Source organism: Schistocerca americana, chromosome 3 (assembly GCF_021461395.2).
Source record: "Schistocerca americana isolate TAMUIC-IGC-003095 chromosome 3, iqSchAmer2.1, whole genome shotgun sequence".
NCBI lineage: Eukaryota > Metazoa > Arthropoda > Insecta > Orthoptera > Acrididae > Schistocerca > Schistocerca americana.
The window spans coordinates 896280239-896299295 of NC_060121.1; the positions used below are offsets into that span (position 1 = coordinate 896280239).

Sequence of the window (19057 nt, forward strand, 5' to 3'; positions counted from 1 at the left end):
AAGTACGGTCCATTGCGTGCTGCGTGTATGGTTCTCCTCACAGCGAATCTTGCTATACATTCCTGAGGCTGACGCAGCTCAGGCGAGGAATCGGCGCGGCAGCATTATAGCGAGAACAGCAGAACGATGCATCGGCCGGGAATCGAACCCGAGCCGTCCGCATGCTAAGCGAGCATTCACCAATTCTTTTTTTTTTTTGTTCCCATTTCTTTCGTTGCATTTGTTAGGGGCGGACGTCCGATGGCGCCCGTTCAAGTTCATCGTTGACTCGGTGTTTTATTACAGAGGGCAGATAACTGTCAGACCGAACACGCTGAGCTATCGTGCCGGCAAGCCTTAAGATTATAAGACTTACGCGCTGCCTACTGCACTACTGAGGCACATGCCATTGAACCACCGATGCTCGACAAGCTGCCCGTGCTTCCCGAGCACTTTTCTGCAGGGGAAAGTGGGATTGCCACCCAGCGACGTCGGATACAACCGAAAAAAGTGCTACAGACGCGGAGTGCTCCACTACACTGCCTTAAAACGAATGCTCATCTCTATCGTGTGAGTAACCTTGCGGCCGCGGCGACTAGTCTTGTCCAAAGACGCAGCGTGCGTGGAGGCGCTACCCGAATGCGTGTGGATGCACCCTCCTACCTCGTAAAGCGCCTGCAGCTACTATCACCGTGGGCCGCTGCTGGCGGGCAGGAAGCCGACACAGCGGGGCGTTGCGAGCAGCGGCTGTGCGGTGGTGGTGTAATGGTGAGCATAGTTGCCTTCCAAGCAGTTGATCCGGGTTCGATTCCCGGCCACCGCAAGTGGCGCTAGTTTTTTCGTATGAGTATGTGAGCCGCGTGCTGTTAAATGAAGGTTTTTTTTTTGTCGTAGCTCCACGCAGGCCATCCTGTAGTATGTCCCGACTTGTCCCGACTTTGCTCGGCTGACGCGAAAGCTGACGCTTGGAATTCGCCCTTATCAAAAGGACAGGCACTATAAACGGCTGTGAGAGGCGAGGTGTGGAGAGGTACCAAAACGACAGGCAATCTGCGAAATTTTCTGCTCGTTGTTCTTAAACAAAAAAAGAAAAAACCGACGCAGTCGGTAGGACTCGAACCTACGCTCCCAGAGGGAATCTGATTTCTAGTCAGACGCCTTAACCACTCGGCCACGACTGCTCGTAACGGAATTTCCCTGGAATCGTGAAAAACCCAACCGGTCTGCGCAGAATGTTGACAGGAAACGAACTCCGTGCACTGATTACGGCAGGGCTACCGTCGCTACGAGACGAGCCATTACGGAAACGTTAAAAATCTTCGCCCGGACAGGGACTTGAACCCTGGACCCTTAGGTTAAAAGCCTAATGCTCTACCGACTGAGCTATCCGGGCTCACGCTCGTTGTGGATGGAGCGGCTGCAAGCAATGTAAATAACTGGAACGCGTGTGTAGGCGTACTACGGTAATTTCTGGCTTCTGGCGCAACTGGCGACTTCACCGACTTCCCACTGACGCTGGTAGCAGCCCAACAGCGGACCAGTGCCTCTTCTCCCTTTATTCCGGTGCCGACAGTAGTTGCATCACGTGCCTGTTTTTCCCGATTACGTTCGGTCGAAGCTTCGGAAGGTGGGCGACAAACGACAGTTCGAAGGCCAAAACATGGAGCGTTATGTGCGCAAAAACTTCCGTTCCGGTACCGGGAATCGAACCCGGGCCTCCTGGGTGAAAGCCAGGTATCCTAGCCACTAGACCACACCGGATTTATTCGATAAGCGTGAGGTTTTCTCCGTCTCCTCTCGTATTTCGTGCTGAATCTGGACTCAGTGCAGTTCTCCGTTTGCGAGCATATTTGCGCCTACAGACTGGCATGGCGCACAGCTCGAAATTGACTATTCATTATTTTACTCCTAACAAGGGAAGAGAAAGATCAAAGTTGTACGTTGTCATAATTGGAAATAAACATATTGACGCTGAGGCGTAGACTCCTTGTGGATAACGAACGACAATTAAGTTCGTTCCCTAGCAACAGCAACGCCGTTAATTCAGCCATGATGTACAGCAAATTAAATGCCCCGGCTGAGGATCGAACTCACGACCTTAAGATTATGAGACTTACGCGCTACCTACTGCGCTACCGAGGCACGTTGCAAGTAACGTTACAGGAAACTTGGCAAGTCTCTCATATTAGAGATAGACAGTTTGCGCTTTCTCAAGAATCTGTTGTGTTGCTACACGTGCTTTCCCTACTTGCTAGATTAAACTGCTGCCGCAAGCTTTTTCAACGGAACGCAGCACTGCCCGAGGTTACAGTACATCGCCCTTGCGGCACCTGAACACAGCGGCCTGTTGGGCCAGGCCGACGTCAGAGTTCAGAAATAGCACGCGACCGTTCAAGTACGGTCCATTGCGTGCTGCGTGTATGGTTCTCCTCACAGCGAATCTTGCTATACATTCCTGAGGCTGACGCAGCTCAGGCGAGGAATCGGCGCGGCAGCATTATAGCGAGAACAGCAGAACGATGCATCGGCCGGGAATCGAACCCGAGCCGTCCGCATGCTAAGCGAGCATTCACCAATTCTTTTTTTTTTTTGTTCCCATTTCTTTCGTTGCATTTGTTAGGGGCGGACGTCCGATGGCGCCCGTTCAAGTTCATCGTTGACTCGGTGTTTTATTACAGAGGGCAGATAACTGTCAGACCGAACACGCTGAGCTATCGTGCCGGCAAGCCTTAAGATTATAAGACTTACGCGCTGCCTACTGCACTACTGAGGCACATGCCATTGAACCACCGATGCTCGACAAGCTGCCCGTGCTTCCCGAGCACTTTTCTGCAGGGGAAAGTGGGATTGCCACCCAGCGACGTCGGATACAACCGAAAAAAGTGCTACAGACGCGGAGTGCTCCACTACACTGCCTTAAAACGAATGCTCATCTCTATCGTGTGAGTAACCTTGCGGCCGCGGCGACTAGTCTTGTCCAAAGACGCAGCGTGCGTGGAGGCGCTACCCGAATGCGTGTGGATGCACCCTCCTACCTCGTAAAGCGCCTGCAGCTACTATCACCGTGGGCCGCTGCTGGCGGGCAGGAAGCCGACACAGCGGGGCGTTGCGAGCAGCGGCTGTGCGGTGGTGGTGTAATGGTGAGCATAGTTGCCTTCCAAGCAGTTGATCCGGGTTCGATTCCCGGCCACCGCAAGTGGCGCTAGTTTTTTCGTATGAGTATGTGAGCCGCGTGCTGTTAAATGAAGGTTTTTTTTTGTCGTAGCTCCACGCAGGCCATCCTGTAGTATGTCCCGACTTGTCCCGACTTTGCTCGGCTGACGCGAAAGCTGACGCTTGGAATTCGCCCTTATCAAAAGGACAGGCACTATAAACGGCTGTGAGAGGCGAGGTGTGGAGAGGTACCAAAACGACAGGCAATCTGCGAAATTTTCTGCTCGTTGTTCTTAAACAAAAAAAGAAAAAACCGACGCAGTCGGTAGGACTCGAACCTACGCTCCCAGAGGGAATCTGATTTCTAGTCAGACGCCTTAACCACTCGGCCACGACTGCTCGTAACGGAATTTCCCTGGAATCGTGAAAAACCCAACCGGTCTGCGCAGAATGTTGACAGGAAACGAACTCCGTGCACTGATTACGGCAGGGCTACCGTCGCTACGAGACGAGCCATTACGGAAACGTTAAAAATCTTCGCCCGGACAGGGACTTGAACCCTGGACCCTTAGGTTAAAAGCCTAATGCTCTACCGACTGAGCTATCCGGGCTCACGCTCGTTGTGGATGGAGCGGCTGCAAGCAATGTAAATAACTGGAACGCGTGTGTAGGCGTACTACGGTAATTTCTGGCTTCTGGCGCAACTGGCGACTTCACCGACTTCACCGACTTCCCGCTGACGCTGGTAGCAGCCCAACAGCGGACCAGTGCCTCTTCTCCCTTTATTCCGGTGCCGACAGTAGTTGCATCACGTGCCTGTTTTCCCCGATTACGTTCGGTCGAAGCTTCGGAAGGTGGGCGACAAACGACAGTTCGAAGGCCAAAACATGGAGCGTTGTGTGCGCAAAAACTTCCGTTCCGGTACCGGGAATCGAACCCGGGCCTCCTGGGTGAAAGCCAGGTATCCTAGCCACTAGACCACACCGGATTTATTCGATAAGCGTGAGGTTTTCTCCGTCTCCTCTCGTATTTCGTGCTGAATCTGGACTCAGTGCAGTTCTCCGTTTGCGAGCATATTTGCGCCTACAGACTGGCATGGCGCACAGCTCGAAATTGACTATTCATTATTTTACTCCTAACAAGGGAAGAGAAAGATCAAAGTTGTACGTTGTCATAATTGGAAATAAACATATTGACGCTGAGGCGTAGACTCCTTGTGGATAACGAACGACAATTAAGTTCGTTCCCTAGCAACAGCAACGCCGTTAATTCAGCCATGATGTACAGCAAATTAAATGCCCCGGCTGAGGATCGAACTCACGACCTTAAGATTATGAGACTTACGCGCTACCTACTGCGCTACCGAGGCACGTTGCAAGTAACGTTACAGGAAACTTGGCAAGTCTCTCATATTAGAGATAGACAGTTTGCGCTTTCTCAAGAATCTGTTGTGTTGCTACACGTGCTTTCCCTACTTGCTAGATTAAACTGCTGCCGCAAGCTTTTTCAACGGAACGCAGCACTGCCCGAGGTTACAGTACATCGCCCTTGCGGCACCTGAACACAGCGGCCTGTTGGGCCAGGCCGACGTCAGAGTTCAGAAATAGCACGCGACCGTTCAAGTACGGTCCATTGCGTGCTGCGTGTATGGTTCTCCTCACAGCGAATCTTGCTATACATTCCTGAGGCTGACGCAGCTCAGGCGAGGAATCGGCGCGGCAGCATTATAGCGAGAACAGCAGAACGATGCATCGGCCGGGAATCGAACCCGAGCCGTCCGCATGCTAAGCGAGCATTCACCAATTCTTTTTTTTTTTTGTTCCCATTTCTTTCGTTGCATTTGTTAGGGGCGGACGTCCGATGGCGCCCGTTCAAGTTCATCGTTGACTCGGTGTTTTATTACAGAGGGCAGATAACTGTCAGACCGAACACGCTGAGCTATCGTGCCGGCAAGCCTTAAGATTATAAGACTTACGCGCTGCCTACTGCACTACTGAGGCACATGCCATTGAACCACCGATGCTCGACAAGCTGCCCGTGCTTCCCGAGCACTTTTCTGCAGGGGAAAGTGGGATTGCCACCCAGCGACGTCGGATACAACCGAAAAAAGTGCTACAGACGCGGAGTGCTCCACTACACTGCCTTAAAACGAATGCTCATCTCTATCGTGTGAGTAACCTTGCGGCCGCGGCGACTAGTCTTGTCCAAAGACGCAGCGTGCGTGGAGGCGCTACCCGAATGCGTGTGGATGCACCCTCCTACCTCGTAAAGCGCCTGCAGCTACTATCACCGTGGGCCGCTGCTGGCGGGCAGGAAGCCGACACAGCGGGGCGTTGCGAGCAGCGGCTGTGCGGTGGTGGTGTAATGGTGAGCATAGTTGCCTTCCAAGCAGTTGATCCGGGTTCGATTCCCGGCCACCGCAAGTGGCGCTAGTTTTTTCGTATGAGTATGTGAGCCGCGTGCTGTTAAATGAAGGTTTTTTTTTTGTCGTAGCTCCACGCAGGCCATCCTGTAGTATGTCCCGACTTGTCCCGACTTTGCTCGGCTGACGCGAAAGCTGACGCTTGGAATTCGCCCTTATCAAAAGGACAGGCACTATAAACGGCTGTGAGAGGCGAGGTGTGGAGAGGTACCAAAACGACAGGCAATCTGCGAAATTTTCTGCTCGTTGTTCTTAAACAAAAAAAGAAAAAACCGACGCAGTCGGTAGGACTCGAACCTACGCTCCCAGAGGGAATCTGATTTCTAGTCAGACGCCTTAACCACTCGGCCACGACTGCTCGTAACGGAATTTCCCTGGAATCGTGAAAAACCCAACCGGTCTGCGCAGAATGTTGACAGGAAACGAACTCCGTGCACTGATTACGGCAGGGCTACCGTCGCTACGAGACGAGCCATTACGGAAACGTTAAAAATCTTCGCCCGGACAGGGACTTGAACCCTGGACCCTTAGGTTAAAAGCCTAATGCTCTACCGACTGAGCTATCCGGGCTCACGCTCGTTGTGGATGGAGCGGCTGCAAGCAATGTAAATAACTGGAACGCGTGTGTAGGCGTACTACGGTAATTTCTGGCTTCTGGCGCAACTGGCGACTTCACCGACTTCCCGCTGACGCTGGTAGCAGCCCAACAGCGGACCAGTGCCTCTTCTCCCTTTATTCCGGTGCCGACAGTAGTTGCATCACGTGCCTCTTTTCCCCGATTACGTTCGGTCGAAGCTTCGGAAGGTGGGCGACAAACGACAGTTCGAAGGCCAAAACATGGAGCGTTGTGTGCGCAAAAACTTCCGTTCCGGTACCGGGAATCGAACCCGGGCCTCCTGGGTGAAAGCCAGGTATCCTAGCCACTAGACCACACCGGATTTATTCGATAAGCGTGAGGTTTTCTCCGTCTCCTCTCGTATTTCGTGCTGAATCTGGACTCAGTGCAGTTCTCCGTTTGCGAGCATATTTGCGCCTACAGACTGGCATGGCGCACAGCTCGAAATTGACTATTCATTATTTTACTCCTAACAAGGGAAGAGAAAGATCAAAGTTGTACGTTGTCATAATTGGAAATAAACATATTGACGCTGAGGCGTAGACTCCTTGTGGATAACGAACGACAATTAAGTTCGTTCCCTAGCAACAGCAACGCCGTTAATTCAGCCATGATGTACAGCAAATTAAATGCCCCGGCTGAGGATCGAACTCACGACCTTAAGATTATGAGACTTACGCGCTACCTACTGCGCTACCGAGGCACGTTGCAAGTAACGTTACAGGAAACTTGGCAAGTCTCTCATATTAGAGATAGACAGTTTGCGCTTTCTCAAGAATCTGTTGTGTTGCTACACGTGCTTTCCCTACTTGCTAGATTAAACTGCTGCCGCAAGCTTTTTCAACGGAACGCAGCACTGCCCGAGGTTACAGTACATCGCCCTTGCGGCACCTGAACACAGCGGCCTGTTGGGCCAGGCCGACGTCAGAGTTCAGAAATAGCACGCGACCGTTCAAGTACGGTCCATTGCGTGCTGCGTGTATGGTTCTCCTCACAGCGAATCTTGCTATACATTCCTGAGGCTAACGCAGCTCAGGCGAGGAATCGGCGCGGCAGCATTATAGCGAGAACAGCAGAACGATGCATCGGCCGGGAATCGAACCCGAGCCGTCCGCATGCTAAGCGAGCATTCACCAATTCTTTTTTTTTTTTGTTCCCATTTCTTTCGTTGCATTTGTTAGGGGCGGACGTCCGATGGCGCCCGTTCAAGTTCATCGTTGACTCGGTGTTTTATTACAGAGGGCAGATAACTGTCAGACCGAACACGCTGAGCTATCGTGCCGGCAAGCCTTAAGATTATAAGACTTACGCGCTGCCTACTGCACTACTGAGGCACATGCCATTGAACCACCGATGCTCGACAAGCTGCCCGTGCTTCCCGAGCACTTTTCTGCAGGGGAAAGTGGGATTGCCACCCAGCGACGTCGGATACAACCGAAAAAAGTGCTACAGACGCGGAGTGCTCCACTACACTGCCTTAAAACGAATGCTCATCTCTATCGTGTGAGTAACCTTGCGGCCGCGGCGACTAGTCTTGTCCAAAGACGCAGCGTGCGTGGAGGCGCTACCCGAATGCGTGTGGATGCACCCTCCTACCTCGTAAAGCGCCTGCAGCTACTATCACCGTGGGCCGCTGCTGGCGGGCAGGAAGCCGACACAGCGGGGCGTTGCGAGCAGCGGCTGTGCGGTGGTGGTGTAATGGTGAGCATAGTTGCCTTCCAAGCAGTTGATCCGGGTTCGATTCCCGGCCACCGCAAGTGGCGCTAGTTTTTTCGTATGAGTATGTGAGCCGCGTGCTGTTAAATGAAGGTTTTTTTTTTGTCGTAGCTCCACGCAGGCCATCCTGTAGTATGTCCCGACTTGTCCCGACTTTGCTCGGCTGACGCGAAAGCTGACGCTTGGAATTCGCCCTTATCAAAAGGACAGGCACTATAAACGGCTGTGAGAGGCGAGGTGTGGAGAGGTACCAAAACGACAGGCAATCTGCGAAATTTTCTGCTCGTTGTTCTTAAACAAAAAAAGAAAAAACCGACGCAGTCGGTAGGACTCGAACCTACGCTCCCAGAGGGAATCTGATTTCTAGTCAGACGCCTTAACCACTCGGCCACGACTGCTCGTAACGGAATTTCCCTGGAATCGTGAAAAACCCAACCGGTCTGCGCAGAATGTTGACAGGAAACGAACTCCGTGCACTGATTACGGCAGGGCTACCGTCGCTACGAGACGAGCCATTACGGAAACGTTAAAAATCTTCGCCCGGACAGGGACTTGAACCCTGGACCCTTAGGTTAAAAGCCTAATGCTCTACCGACTGAGCTATCCGGGCTCACGCTCGTTGTGGATGGAGCGGCTGCAAGCAATGTAAATAACTGGAACGCGTGTGTAGGCGTACTACGGTAATTTCTGGCTTCTGGCGCAACTGGCGACTTCACCGACTTCCCGCTGACGCTGGTAGCAGCCCAACAGCGGACCAGTGCCTCTTCTCCCTTTATTCCGGTGCCGACAGTAGTTGCATCACGTGCCTGTTTTCCCCGATTACGTTCGGTCGAAGCTTCGGAAGGTGGGCGACAAACGACAGTTCGAAGGCCAAAACATGGAGCGTTGTGTGCGCAAAAACTTCCGTTCCGGTACCGGGAATCGAACCCGGGCCTCCTGGGTGAAAGCCAGGTATCCTAGCCACTAGACCACACCGGATTTATTCGATAAGCGTGAGGTTTTCTCCGTCTCCTCTCGTATTTCGTGCTGAATCTGGACTCAGTGCAGTTCTCCGTTTGCGAGCATATTTGCGCCTACAGACTGGCATGGCGCACAGCTCGAAATTGACTATTCATTATTTTACTCCTAACAAGGGAAGAGAAAGATCAAAGTTGTACGTTGTCATAATTGGAAATAAACATATTGACGCTGAGGCGTAGACTCCTTGTGGATAACGAACGACAATTAAGTTCGTTCCCTAGCAACAGCAACGCCGTTAATTCAGCCATGATGTACAGCAAATTAAATGCCCCGGCTGAGGATCGAACTCACGACCTTAAGATTATGAGACTTACGCGCTACCTACTGCGCTACCGAGGCACGTTGCAAGTAACGTTACAGGAAACTTGGCAAGTCTCTCATATTAGAGATAGACAGTTTGCGCTTTCTCAAGAATCTGTTGTGTTGCTACACGTGCTTTCCCTACTTGCTAGATTAAACTGCTGCCGCAAGCTTTTTCAACGGAACGCAGCACTGCCCGAGGTTACAGTACATCGCCCTTGCGGCACCTGAACACAGCGGCCTGTTGGGCCAGGCCGACGTCAGAGTTCAGAAATAGCACGCGACCGTTCAAGTACGGTCCATTGCGTGCTGCGTGTATGGTTCTCCTCACAGCGAATCTTGCTATACATTCCTGAGGCTGACGCAGCTCAGGCGAGGAATCGGCGCGGCAGCATTATAGCGAGAACAGCAGAACGATGCATCGGCCGGGAATCGAACCCGAGCCGTCCGCATGCTAAGCGAGCATTCACCAATTCTTTTTTTTTTTTGTTCCCATTTCTTTCGTTGCATTTGTTAGGGGCGGACGTCCGATGGCGCCCGTTCAAGTTCATCGTTGACTCGGTGTTTTATTACAGAGGGCAGATAACTGTCAGACCGAACACGCTGAGCTATCGTGCCGGCAAGCCTTAAGATTATAAGACTTACGCGCTGCCTACTGCACTACTGAGGCACATGCCATTGAACCACCGATGCTCGACAAGCTGCCCGTGCTTCCCGAGCACTTTTCTGCAGGGGAAAGTGGGATTGCCACCCAGCGACGTCGGATACAACCGAAAAAAGTGCTACAGACGCGGAGTGCTCCACTACACTGCCTTAAAACGAATGCTCATCTCTATCGTGTGAGTAACCTTGCGGCCGCGGCGACTAGTCTTGTCCAAAGACGCAGCGTGCGTGGAGGCGCTACCCGAATGCGTGTGGATGCACCCTCCTACCTCGTAAAGCGCCTGCAGCTACTATCACCGTGGGCCGCTGCTGGCGGGCAGGAAGCCGACACAGCGGGGCGTTGCGAGCAGCGGCTGTGCGGTGGTGGTGTAATGGTGAGCATAGTTGCCTTCCAAGCAGTTGATCCGGGTTCGATTCCCGGCCACCGCAAGTGGCGCTAGTTTTTTCGTATGAGTATGTGAGCCGCGTGCTGTTAAATGAAGGTTTTTTTTTTGTCGTAGCTCCACGCAGGCCATCCTGTAGTATGTCCCGACTTGTCCCGACTTTGCTCGGCTGACGCGAAAGCTGACGCTTGGAATTCGCCCTTATCAAAAGGACAGGCACTATAAACGGCTGTGAGAGGCGAGGTGTGGAGAGGTACCAAAACGACAGGCAATCTGCGAAATTTTCTGCTCGTTGTTCTTAAACAAAAAAAGAAAAAACCGACGCAGTCGGTAGGACTCGAACCTACGCTCCCAGAGGGAATCTGATTTCTAGTCAGACGCCTTAACCACTCGGCCACGACTGCTCGTAACGGAATTTCCCTGGAATCGTGAAAAACCCAACCGGTCTGCGCAGAATGTTGACAGGAAACGAACTCCGTGCACTGATTACGGCAGGGCTACCGTCGCTACGAGACGAGCCATTACGGAAACGTTAAAAATCTTCGCCCGGACAGGGACTTGAACCCTGGACCCTTAGGTTAAAAGCCTAATGCTCTACCGACTGAGCTATCCGGGCTCACGCTCGTTGTGGATGGAGCGGCTGCAAGCAATGTAAATAACTGGAACGCGTGTGTAGGCGTACTACGGTAATTTCTGGCTTCTGGCGCAACTGGCGACTTCACCGACTTCCCGCTGACGCTGGTAGCAGCCCAACAGCGGACCAGTGCCTCTTCTCCCTTTATTCCGGTGCCGACAGTAGTTGCATCACGTGCCTGTTTTCCCCGATTACGTTCGGTCGAAGCTTCGGAAGGTGGGCGACAAACGACAGTTCGAAGGCCAAAACATGGAGCGTTGTGTGCGCAAAAACTTCCGTTCCGGTACCGGGAATCGAACCCGGGCCTCCTGGGTGAAAGCCAGGTATCCTAGCCACTAGACCACACCGGATTTATTCGATAAGCGTGAGGTTTTCTCCGTCTCCTCTCGTATTTCGTGCTGAATCTGGACTCAGTGCAGTTCTCCGTTTGCGAGCATATTTGCGCCTACAGACTGGCATGGCGCACAGCTCGAAATTGACTATTCATTATTTTACTCCTAACAAGGGAAGAGAAAGATCAAAGTTGTACGTTGTCATAATTGGAAATAAACATATTGACGCTGAGGCGTAGACTCCTTGTGGATAACGAACGACAATTAAGTTCGTTCCCTAGCAACAGCAACGCCGTTAATTCAGCCATGATGTACAGCAAATTAAATGCCCCGGCTGAGGATCGAACTCACGACCTTAAGATTATGAGACTTACGCGCTACCTACTGCGCTACCGAGGCACGTTGCAAGTAACGTTACAGGAAACTTGGCAAGTCTCTCATATTAGAGATAGACAGTTTGCGCTTTCTCAAGAATCTGTTGTGTTGCTACACGTGCTTTCCCTACTTGCTAGATTAAACTGCTGCCGCAAGCTTTTTCAACGGAACGCAGCACTGCCCGAGGTTACAGTACATCGCCCTTGCGGCACCTGAACACAGCGGCCTGTTGGGCCAGGCCGACGTCAGAGTTCAGAAATAGCACGCGACCGTTCAAGTACGGTCCATTGCGTGCTGCGTGTATGGTTCTCCTCACAGCGAATCTTGCTATACATTCCTGAGGCTAACGCAGCTCAGGCGAGGAATCGGCGCGGCAGCATTATAGCGAGAACAGCAGAACGATGCATCGGCCGGGAATCGAACCCGAGCCGTCCGCATGCTAAGCGAGCATTCACCAATTCTTTTTTTTTTTTGTTCCCATTTCTTTCGTTGCATTTGTTAGGGGCGGACGTCCGATGGCGCCCGTTCAAGTTCATCGTTGACTCGGTGTTTTATTACAGAGGGCAGATAACTGTCAGACCGAACACGCTGAGCTATCGTGCCGGCAAGCCTTAAGATTATAAGACTTACGCGCTGCCTACTGCACTACTGAGGCACATGCCATTGAACCACCGATGCTCGACAAGCTGCCCGTGCTTCCCGAGCACTTTTCTGCAGGGGAAAGTGGGATTGCCACCCAGCGACGTCGGATACAACCGAAAAAAGTGCTACAGACGCGGAGTGCTCCACTACACTGCCTTAAAACGAATGCTCATCTCTATCGTGTGAGTAACCTTGCGGCCGCGGCGACTAGTCTTGTCCAAAGACGCAGCGTGCGTGGAGGCGCTACCCGAATGCGTGTGGATGCACCCTCCTACCTCGTAAAGCGCCTGCAGCTACTATCACCGTGGGCCGCTGCTGGCGGGCAGGAAGCCGACACAGCGGGGCGTTGCGAGCAGCGGCTGTGCGGTGGTGGTGTAATGGTGAGCATAGTTGCCTTCCAAGCAGTTGATCCGGGTTCGATTCCCGGCCACCGCAAGTGGCGCTAGTTTTTTCGTATGAGTATGTGAGCCGCGTGCTGTTAAATGAAGGTTTTTTTTTTGTCGTAGCTCCACGCAGGCCATCCTGTAGTATGTCCCGACTTGTCCCGACTTTGCTCGGCTGACGCGAAAGCTGACGCTTGGAATTCGCCCTTATCAAAAGGACAGGCACTATAAACGGCTGTGAGAGGCGAGGTGTGGAGAGGTACCAAAACGACAGGCAATCTGCGAAATTTTCTGCTCGTTGTTCTTAAACAAAAAAAGAAAAAACCGACGCAGTCGGTAGGACTCGAACCTACGCTCCCAGAGGGAATCTGATTTCTAGTCAGACGCCTTAACCACTCGGCCACGACTGCTCGTAACGGAATTTCCCTGGAATCGTGAAAAACCCAACCGGTCTGCGCAGAATGTTGACAGGAAACGAACTCCGTGCACTGATTACGGCAGGGCTACCGTCGCTACGAGACGAGCCATTACGGAAACGTTAAAAATCTTCGCCCGGACAGGGACTTGAACCCTGGACCCTTAGGTTAAAAGCCTAATGCTCTACCGACTGAGCTATCCGGGCTCACGCTCGTTGTGGATGGAGCGGCTGCAAGCAATGTAAATAACTGGAACGCGTGTGTAGGCGTACTACGGTAATTTCTGGCTTCTGGCGCAACTGGCGACTTCACCGACTTCCCGCTGACGCTGGTAGCAGCCCAACAGCGGACCAGTGCCTCTTCTCCCTTTATTCCGGTGCCGACAGTAGTTGCATCACGTGCCTGTTTTCCCCGATTACGTTCGGTCGAAGCTTCGGAAGGTGGGCGACAAACGACAGTTCGAAGGCCAAAACATGGAGCGTTGTGTGCGCAAAAACTTCCGTTCCGGTACCGGGAATCGAACCCGGGCCTCCTGGGTGAAAGCCAGGTATCCTAGCCACTAGACCACACCGGATTTATTCGATAAGCGTGAGGTTTTCTCCGTCTCCTCTCGTATTTCGTGCTGAATCTGGACTCAGTGCAGTTCTCCGTTTGCGAGCATATTTGCGCCTACAGACTGGCATGGCGCACAGCTCGAAATTGACTATTCATTATTTTACTCCTAACAAGGGAAGAGAAAGATCAAAGTTGTACGTTGTCATAATTGGAAATAAACATATTGACGCTGAGGCGTAGACTCCTTGTGGATAACGAACGACAATTAAGTTCGTTCCCTAGCAACAGCAACGCCGTTAATTCAGCCATGATGTACAGCAAATTAAATGCCCCGGCTGAGGATCGAACTCACGACCTTAAGATTATGAGACTTACGCGCTACCTACTGCGCTACCGAGGCACGTTGCAAGTAACGTTACAGGAAACTTGGCAAGTCTCTCATATTAGAGATAGACAGTTTGCGCTTTCTCAAGAATCTGTTGTGTTGCTACACGTGCTTTCCCTACTTGCTAGATTAAACTGCTGCCGCAAGCTTTTTCAACGGAACGCAGCACTGCCCGAGGTTACAGTACATCGCCCTTGCGGCACCTGAACACAGCGGCCTGTTGGGCCAGGCCGACGTCAGAGTTCAGAAATAGCACGCGACCGTTCAAGTACGGTCCATTGCGTGCTGCGTGTATGGTTCTCCTCACAGCGAATCTTGCTATACATTCCTGAGGCTGACGCAGCTCAGGCGAGGAATCGGCGCGGCAGCATTATAGCGAGAACAGCAGAACGATGCATCGGCCGGGAATCGAACCCGAGCCGTCCGCATGCTAAGCGAGCATTCACCAATTCTTTTTTTTTTTTGTTCCCATTTCTTTCGTTGCATTTGTTAGGGGCGGACGTCCGATGGCGCCCGTTCAAGTTCATCGTTGACTCGGTGTTTTATTACAGAGGGCAGATAACTGTCAGACCGAACACGCTGAGCTATCGTGCCGGCAAGCCTTAAGATTATAAGACTTACGCGCTGCCTACTGCACTACTGAGGCACATGCCATTGAACCACCGATGCTCGACAAGCTGCCCGTGCTTCCCGAGCACTTTTCTGCAGGGGAAAGTGGGATTGCCACCCAGCGACGTCGGATACAACCGAAAAAAGTGCTACAGACGCGGAGTGCTCCACTACACTGCCTTAAAACGAATGCTCATCTCTATCGTGTGAGTAACCTTGCGGCCGCGGCGACTAGTCTTGTCCAAAGACGCAGCGTGCGTGGAGGCGCTACCCGAATGCGTGTGGATGCACCCTCCTACCTCGTAAAGCGCCTGCAGCTACTATCACCGTGGGCCGCTGCTGGCGGGCAGGAAGCCGACACAGCGGGGCGTTGCGAGCAGCGGCTGTGCGGTGGTGGTGTAATGGTGAGCATAGTTGCCTTCCAAGCAGTTGATCCGGGTTCGATTCCCGGCCACCGCAAGTGGCGCTAGTTTTTTCGTATGAGTATGTGAGCCGCGTGCTGTTAAATGAAGGTTTTTTTTTTGTCGTAGCTCCACGCAGGCCATCCTGTAGTATGTCCCGACTTGTCCCGACTTTGCTCGGCTGACGCGAAAGCTGACGCTTGGAATTCGCCCTTATCAAAAGGACAGGCACTATAAACGGCTGTGAGAGGCGAGGTGTGGAGAGGTACCAAAACGACAGGCAATCTGCGAAATTTTCTGCTCGTTGTTCTTAAACAAAAAAAGAAAAAACCGACGCAGTCGGTAGGACTCGAACCTACGCTCCCAGAGGGAATCTGATTTCTAGTCAGACGCCTTAACCACTCGGCCACGACTGCTCGTAACGGAATTTCCCTGGAATCGTGAAAAACCCAACCGGTCTGCGCAGAATGTTGACAGGAAACGAACTCCGTGCACTGATTACGGCAGGGCTACCGTCGCTACGAGACGAGCCATTACGGAAACGTTAAAAATCTTCGCCCGGACAGGGACTTGAACCCTGGACCCTTAGGTTAAAAGCCTAATGCTCTACCGACTGAGCTATCCGGGCTCACGCTCGTTGTGGATGGAGCGGCTGCAAGCAATGTAAATAACTGGAACGCGTGTGTAGGCGTACTACGGTAATTTCTGGCTTCTGGCGCAACTGGCGACTTCACCGACTTCCCGCTGACGCTGGTAGCAGCCCAACAGCGGACCAGTGCCTCTTCTCCCTTTATTCCGGTGCCGACAGTAGTTGCATCACGTGCCTGTTTTCCCCGATTACGTTCGGTCGAAGCTTCGGAAGGTGGGCGACAAACGACAGTTCGAAGGCCAAAACATGGAGCGTTGTGTGCGCAAAAACTTCCGTTCCGGTACCGGGAATCGAACCCGGGCCTCCTGGGTGAAAGCCAGGTATCCTAGCCACTAGACCACACCGGATTTATTCGATAAGCGTGAGGTTTTCTCCGTCTCCTCTCGTATTTCGTGCTGAATCTGGACTCAGTGCAGTTCTCCGTTTGCGAGCATATTTGCGCCTACAGACTGGCATGGCGCACAGCTCGAAATTGACTATTCATTATTTTACTCCTAACAAGGGAAGAGAAAGATCAAAGTTGTACGTTGTCATAATTGGAAATAAACATATTGACGCTGAGGCGTAGACTCCTTGTGGATAACGAACGACAATTAAGTTCGTTCCCTAGCAACAGCAACGCCGTTAATTCAGCCATGATGTACAGCAAATTAAATGCCCCGGCTGAGGATCGAACTCACGACCTTAAGATTATGAGACTTACGCGCTACCTACTGCGCTACCGAGGCACGTTGCAAGTAACGTTACAGGAAACTTGGCAAGTCTCTCATATTAGAGATAGACAGTTTGCGCTTTCTCAAGAATCTGTTGTGTTGCTACACGTGCTTTCCCTACTTGCTAGATTAAACTGCTGCCGCAAGCTTTTTCAACGGAACGCAGCACTGCCCGAGGTTACAGTACATCGCCCTTGCGGCACCTGAACACAGCGGCCTGTTGGGCCAGGCCGACGTCAGAGTTCAGAAATAGCACGCGACCGTTCAAGTACGGTCCATTGCGTGCTGCGTGTATGGTTCTCCTCACAGCGAATCTTGCTATACATTCCTGAGGCTAACGCAGCTCAGGCGAGGAATCGGCGCGGCAGCATTATAGCGAGAACAGCAGAACGATGCATCGGCCGGGAATCGAACCCGAGCCGTCCGCATGCTAAGCGAGCATTCACCAATTCTTTTTTTTTTTTGTTCCCATTTCTTTCGTTGCATTTGTTAGGGGCGGACGTCCGATGGCGCCCGTTCAAGTTCATCGTTGACTCGGTGTTTTATTACAGAGGGCAGATAACTGTCAGACCGAACACGCTGAGCTATCGTGCCGGCAAGCCTTAAGATTATAAGACTTACGCGCTGCCTACTGCACTACTGAGGCACATGCCATTGAACCACCGATGCTCGACAAGCTGCCCGTGCTTCCCGAGCACTTTTCTGCAGGGGAAAGTGGGATTGCCACCCAGCGACGTCGGATACAACCGAAAAAAGTGCTACAGACGCGGAGTGCTCCACTACACTGCCTTAAAACGAATGCTCATCTCTATCGTGTGAGTAACCTTGCGGCCGCGGCGACTAGTCTTGTCCAAAGACGCAGCGTGCGTGGAGGCGCTACCCGAATGCGTGTGGATGCACCCTCCTACCTCGTAAAGCGCCTGCAGCTACTATCACCGTGGGCCGCTGCTGGCGGGCAGGAAGCCGACACAGCGGGGCGTTGCGAGCAGCGGCTGTGCGGTGGTGGTGTAATGGTGAGCATAGTTGCCTTCCAAGCAGTTGATCCGGGTTCGATTCCCGGCCACCGCAAGTGGCGCTAGTTTTTTCGTATGAGTATGTGAGCCGCGTGCTGTTAAATGAAGGTTTTTTTTTGTCGTAGCTCCACGCAGGCCATCCTGTAGTATGTCCCGACTTGTCCCGACTTTGCTCGGCTGACGCGAAAGCTGACGCTTGGAATTCGCCCTTATCAAAAGGACAGGCACTATAAACGGCTGTGAGAGGCGAGGTGTGGAGAGGTACCAAAACGACAGGCAATCTGCGAAATTTTCTGCTCGTTGTTCTTAAACAAAAAAAGAAAAAACCGACGCAGTCGGTAGGACTCGAACCTACGCTCCCAGAGGGAATCTGATTTCTAGTCAGACGCCTTAACCACTCGGCCACGACTGCTCGTAACGGAATTTCCCTGGAATCGTGAAAAACCCAACCGGTCTGCGCAGAATGTTGACAGGAAACGAACTCCGTGCACTGATTACGGCAGGGCTACCGTCGCTACGAGACGAGCCATTACGGAAACGTTAAAAATCTTCGCCCGGACAGGGACTTGAACCCTGGACCCTTAGGTTAAAAGCCTAATGCTCTACCGACTGAGCTATCCGGGCTCACGCTCGTTGTGGATGGAGCGGCTGCAAGCAATGTAAATAACTGGAACGCGTGTGTAGGCGTACTACGGTAATTTCTGGCTTCTGGCGCAACTGGCGACTTCACCGACTTCACCGACTTCCCGCTGACGCTGGTAGCAGCCCAACAGCGGACCAGTGCCTCTTCTCCCTTTATTCCGGTGCCGACAGTAGTTGCATCACGTGCCTGTTTTCCCCGATTACGTTCGGTCGAAGCTTCGGAAGGTGGGCGACAAACGACAGTTCGAAGGCCAAAACATGGAGCGTTGTGTGCGCAAAAACTTCCGTTCCGGTACCGGGAATCGAACCCGGGCCTCCTGGGTGAAAGCCAGGTATCCTAGCCACTAGACCACACCGGATTTATTCGATAAGCGTGAGGTTTTCTCCGTCTCCTCTCGTATTTCGTGCTGAATCTGGACTCAGTGCAGTTCTCCGTTTGCGAGCATATTTGCGCCTACAGACTGGCATGGCGCACAGCTCGAAATTGACTATTCATTATTTTACTCCTAACAAGGGAAGAGAAAGATCAAAGTTGTACGTTGTCATAATTGGAAATAAACATATTGACGCTGAGGCGTAGACTCCTTGTGGATAACGAACGACAATTAAGTTCGTTCCCTAGCAACAGCAACGCCGTTAATTCAGCCATGATGTACAGCAAATTAAATGCCCCGGCTGAGGATCGAACTCACGACCTTAAGATTATGAGACTTACGCGCTACCTACTGCGCTACCGAGGCACGTTGCAAGTAACGTTACAGGAAACTTGGCAAGTCTCTCATATTAGAGATAGACAGTTTGCGCTTTCTCAAGAATCTGTTGTGTTGCTACACGTGCTTTCCCTACTTGCTAGATTAAACTGCTGCCGCAAGCTTTTTCAACGGAACGCAGCACTGCCCGAGGTTACAGTACATCGCCCTTGCGGCACCTGAACACAGCGGCCTGTTGGGCCAGGCCGACGTCAGAGTTCAGAAATAGCACGCGACCGTTCAAGTACGGTCCATTGCGTGCTGCGTGTATGGTTCTCCTCACAGCGAATCTTGCTATACATTCCTG

General features: G+C 52.3%; 40 non-coding genes across 40 annotated transcripts; 8 read left to right on the forward strand and 32 right to left on the reverse strand.

The window, feature by feature from the left end:
• The first annotated feature begins 730 nt into the window (after window positions 1-730).
• Window positions 731-802, forward strand: Trnag-ucc. Its single transcript has one exon. It is a non-coding gene; the product is annotated as a tRNA-Gly (tRNA).
• A 276-nt stretch (window positions 803-1078) lies between these two features.
• On the reverse strand, window positions 1079-1160 carry Trnas-aga. Its single transcript has one exon. It is a non-coding gene; the product is annotated as a tRNA-Ser (tRNA).
• Window positions 1161-1299: 139 nt separating this feature from the next.
• On the reverse strand, window positions 1300-1372 carry Trnak-uuu. Its single transcript has one exon. It is a non-coding gene; the product is annotated as a tRNA-Lys (tRNA).
• A 296-nt stretch (window positions 1373-1668) lies between these two features.
• Trnae-uuc lies at window positions 1669-1740 on the reverse strand. The gene has a single exon. It is a non-coding gene; the product is annotated as a tRNA-Glu (tRNA).
• Window positions 1741-2048: 308 nt separating this feature from the next.
• Window positions 2049-2121, reverse strand: Trnam-cau. The gene has a single exon. It is a non-coding gene; the product is annotated as a tRNA-Met (tRNA).
• Window positions 2122-3102: 981 nt separating this feature from the next.
• On the forward strand, window positions 3103-3174 carry Trnag-ucc. The gene has a single exon. It is a non-coding gene; the product is annotated as a tRNA-Gly (tRNA).
• A 275-nt stretch (window positions 3175-3449) lies between these two features.
• Trnas-aga lies at window positions 3450-3531 on the reverse strand. The gene has a single exon. It is a non-coding gene; the product is annotated as a tRNA-Ser (tRNA).
• A 139-nt stretch (window positions 3532-3670) lies between these two features.
• Window positions 3671-3743, reverse strand: Trnak-uuu. The gene has a single exon. It is a non-coding gene; the product is annotated as a tRNA-Lys (tRNA).
• Window positions 3744-4048: 305 nt separating this feature from the next.
• On the reverse strand, window positions 4049-4120 carry Trnae-uuc. Its single transcript has one exon. It is a non-coding gene; the product is annotated as a tRNA-Glu (tRNA).
• Window positions 4121-4428: 308 nt separating this feature from the next.
• Window positions 4429-4501, reverse strand: Trnam-cau. The gene has a single exon. It is a non-coding gene; the product is annotated as a tRNA-Met (tRNA).
• A 981-nt stretch (window positions 4502-5482) lies between these two features.
• Window positions 5483-5554, forward strand: Trnag-ucc. Its single transcript has one exon. It is a non-coding gene; the product is annotated as a tRNA-Gly (tRNA).
• A 276-nt stretch (window positions 5555-5830) lies between these two features.
• On the reverse strand, window positions 5831-5912 carry Trnas-aga. Its single transcript has one exon. It is a non-coding gene; the product is annotated as a tRNA-Ser (tRNA).
• A 139-nt stretch (window positions 5913-6051) lies between these two features.
• Trnak-uuu lies at window positions 6052-6124 on the reverse strand. The gene has a single exon. It is a non-coding gene; the product is annotated as a tRNA-Lys (tRNA).
• A 296-nt stretch (window positions 6125-6420) lies between these two features.
• Window positions 6421-6492, reverse strand: Trnae-uuc. The gene has a single exon. It is a non-coding gene; the product is annotated as a tRNA-Glu (tRNA).
• Window positions 6493-6800: 308 nt separating this feature from the next.
• Window positions 6801-6873, reverse strand: Trnam-cau. The gene has a single exon. It is a non-coding gene; the product is annotated as a tRNA-Met (tRNA).
• A 981-nt stretch (window positions 6874-7854) lies between these two features.
• Window positions 7855-7926, forward strand: Trnag-ucc. Its single transcript has one exon. It is a non-coding gene; the product is annotated as a tRNA-Gly (tRNA).
• Window positions 7927-8202: 276 nt separating this feature from the next.
• On the reverse strand, window positions 8203-8284 carry Trnas-aga. The gene has a single exon. It is a non-coding gene; the product is annotated as a tRNA-Ser (tRNA).
• Window positions 8285-8423: 139 nt separating this feature from the next.
• Trnak-uuu lies at window positions 8424-8496 on the reverse strand. Its single transcript has one exon. It is a non-coding gene; the product is annotated as a tRNA-Lys (tRNA).
• A 296-nt stretch (window positions 8497-8792) lies between these two features.
• On the reverse strand, window positions 8793-8864 carry Trnae-uuc. The gene has a single exon. It is a non-coding gene; the product is annotated as a tRNA-Glu (tRNA).
• A 308-nt stretch (window positions 8865-9172) lies between these two features.
• Trnam-cau lies at window positions 9173-9245 on the reverse strand. Its single transcript has one exon. It is a non-coding gene; the product is annotated as a tRNA-Met (tRNA).
• Window positions 9246-10226: 981 nt separating this feature from the next.
• On the forward strand, window positions 10227-10298 carry Trnag-ucc. The gene has a single exon. It is a non-coding gene; the product is annotated as a tRNA-Gly (tRNA).
• Window positions 10299-10574: 276 nt separating this feature from the next.
• Window positions 10575-10656, reverse strand: Trnas-aga. Its single transcript has one exon. It is a non-coding gene; the product is annotated as a tRNA-Ser (tRNA).
• A 139-nt stretch (window positions 10657-10795) lies between these two features.
• Trnak-uuu lies at window positions 10796-10868 on the reverse strand. The gene has a single exon. It is a non-coding gene; the product is annotated as a tRNA-Lys (tRNA).
• Window positions 10869-11164: 296 nt separating this feature from the next.
• On the reverse strand, window positions 11165-11236 carry Trnae-uuc. Its single transcript has one exon. It is a non-coding gene; the product is annotated as a tRNA-Glu (tRNA).
• A 308-nt stretch (window positions 11237-11544) lies between these two features.
• Trnam-cau lies at window positions 11545-11617 on the reverse strand. The gene has a single exon. It is a non-coding gene; the product is annotated as a tRNA-Met (tRNA).
• A 981-nt stretch (window positions 11618-12598) lies between these two features.
• Trnag-ucc lies at window positions 12599-12670 on the forward strand. Its single transcript has one exon. It is a non-coding gene; the product is annotated as a tRNA-Gly (tRNA).
• A 276-nt stretch (window positions 12671-12946) lies between these two features.
• Window positions 12947-13028, reverse strand: Trnas-aga. The gene has a single exon. It is a non-coding gene; the product is annotated as a tRNA-Ser (tRNA).
• Window positions 13029-13167: 139 nt separating this feature from the next.
• Trnak-uuu lies at window positions 13168-13240 on the reverse strand. Its single transcript has one exon. It is a non-coding gene; the product is annotated as a tRNA-Lys (tRNA).
• A 296-nt stretch (window positions 13241-13536) lies between these two features.
• Trnae-uuc lies at window positions 13537-13608 on the reverse strand. The gene has a single exon. It is a non-coding gene; the product is annotated as a tRNA-Glu (tRNA).
• Window positions 13609-13916: 308 nt separating this feature from the next.
• Window positions 13917-13989, reverse strand: Trnam-cau. The gene has a single exon. It is a non-coding gene; the product is annotated as a tRNA-Met (tRNA).
• Window positions 13990-14970: 981 nt separating this feature from the next.
• Window positions 14971-15042, forward strand: Trnag-ucc. Its single transcript has one exon. It is a non-coding gene; the product is annotated as a tRNA-Gly (tRNA).
• Window positions 15043-15318: 276 nt separating this feature from the next.
• Trnas-aga lies at window positions 15319-15400 on the reverse strand. Its single transcript has one exon. It is a non-coding gene; the product is annotated as a tRNA-Ser (tRNA).
• Window positions 15401-15539: 139 nt separating this feature from the next.
• Trnak-uuu lies at window positions 15540-15612 on the reverse strand. The gene has a single exon. It is a non-coding gene; the product is annotated as a tRNA-Lys (tRNA).
• Window positions 15613-15908: 296 nt separating this feature from the next.
• On the reverse strand, window positions 15909-15980 carry Trnae-uuc. The gene has a single exon. It is a non-coding gene; the product is annotated as a tRNA-Glu (tRNA).
• A 308-nt stretch (window positions 15981-16288) lies between these two features.
• Window positions 16289-16361, reverse strand: Trnam-cau. The gene has a single exon. It is a non-coding gene; the product is annotated as a tRNA-Met (tRNA).
• A 981-nt stretch (window positions 16362-17342) lies between these two features.
• Trnag-ucc lies at window positions 17343-17414 on the forward strand. Its single transcript has one exon. It is a non-coding gene; the product is annotated as a tRNA-Gly (tRNA).
• Window positions 17415-17689: 275 nt separating this feature from the next.
• Window positions 17690-17771, reverse strand: Trnas-aga. Its single transcript has one exon. It is a non-coding gene; the product is annotated as a tRNA-Ser (tRNA).
• A 139-nt stretch (window positions 17772-17910) lies between these two features.
• Window positions 17911-17983, reverse strand: Trnak-uuu. The gene has a single exon. It is a non-coding gene; the product is annotated as a tRNA-Lys (tRNA).
• A 305-nt stretch (window positions 17984-18288) lies between these two features.
• On the reverse strand, window positions 18289-18360 carry Trnae-uuc. Its single transcript has one exon. It is a non-coding gene; the product is annotated as a tRNA-Glu (tRNA).
• A 308-nt stretch (window positions 18361-18668) lies between these two features.
• On the reverse strand, window positions 18669-18741 carry Trnam-cau. Its single transcript has one exon. It is a non-coding gene; the product is annotated as a tRNA-Met (tRNA).
• Window positions 18742-19057: the final 316 nt, after the last annotated feature.